Here is a 263-nt window from a genome sequence, read left to right as displayed (position 1 = left end):
TTTCCGAGGTGGTCCGCGCCTCCGCCGCCCCGGCCGCCAGCGCCGCCAGCACCGGCACCAGCACCGGCACAGGCACCGGCCGCAGGGGCGCGGCAGGGCGCGGGGGGCCGCGGCTGCCCATGGCGTCCCCGCTCCCGCTGCCCTACAGCCCCGCGCTGGCCGCCGCCGCCGCCACCATCCCCGCCGCCGCGGGCACCTGCCGCTGCCGCCGGGGCGGGCGGCGCTGGCGGCCGGGGCGGCGGAGGCGCGGACCACCTCGGAAA

Source organism: Neopelma chrysocephalum, unplaced genomic scaffold, assembly GCF_003984885.1.
Source record: "Neopelma chrysocephalum unplaced genomic scaffold, ASM398488v2 Primary Assembly neopelma1_25, whole genome shotgun sequence".
Lineage (NCBI taxonomy): Eukaryota > Metazoa > Chordata > Aves > Passeriformes > Pipridae > Neopelma > Neopelma chrysocephalum.
Note: the sequence above shows the minus strand (reverse complement) of the source record.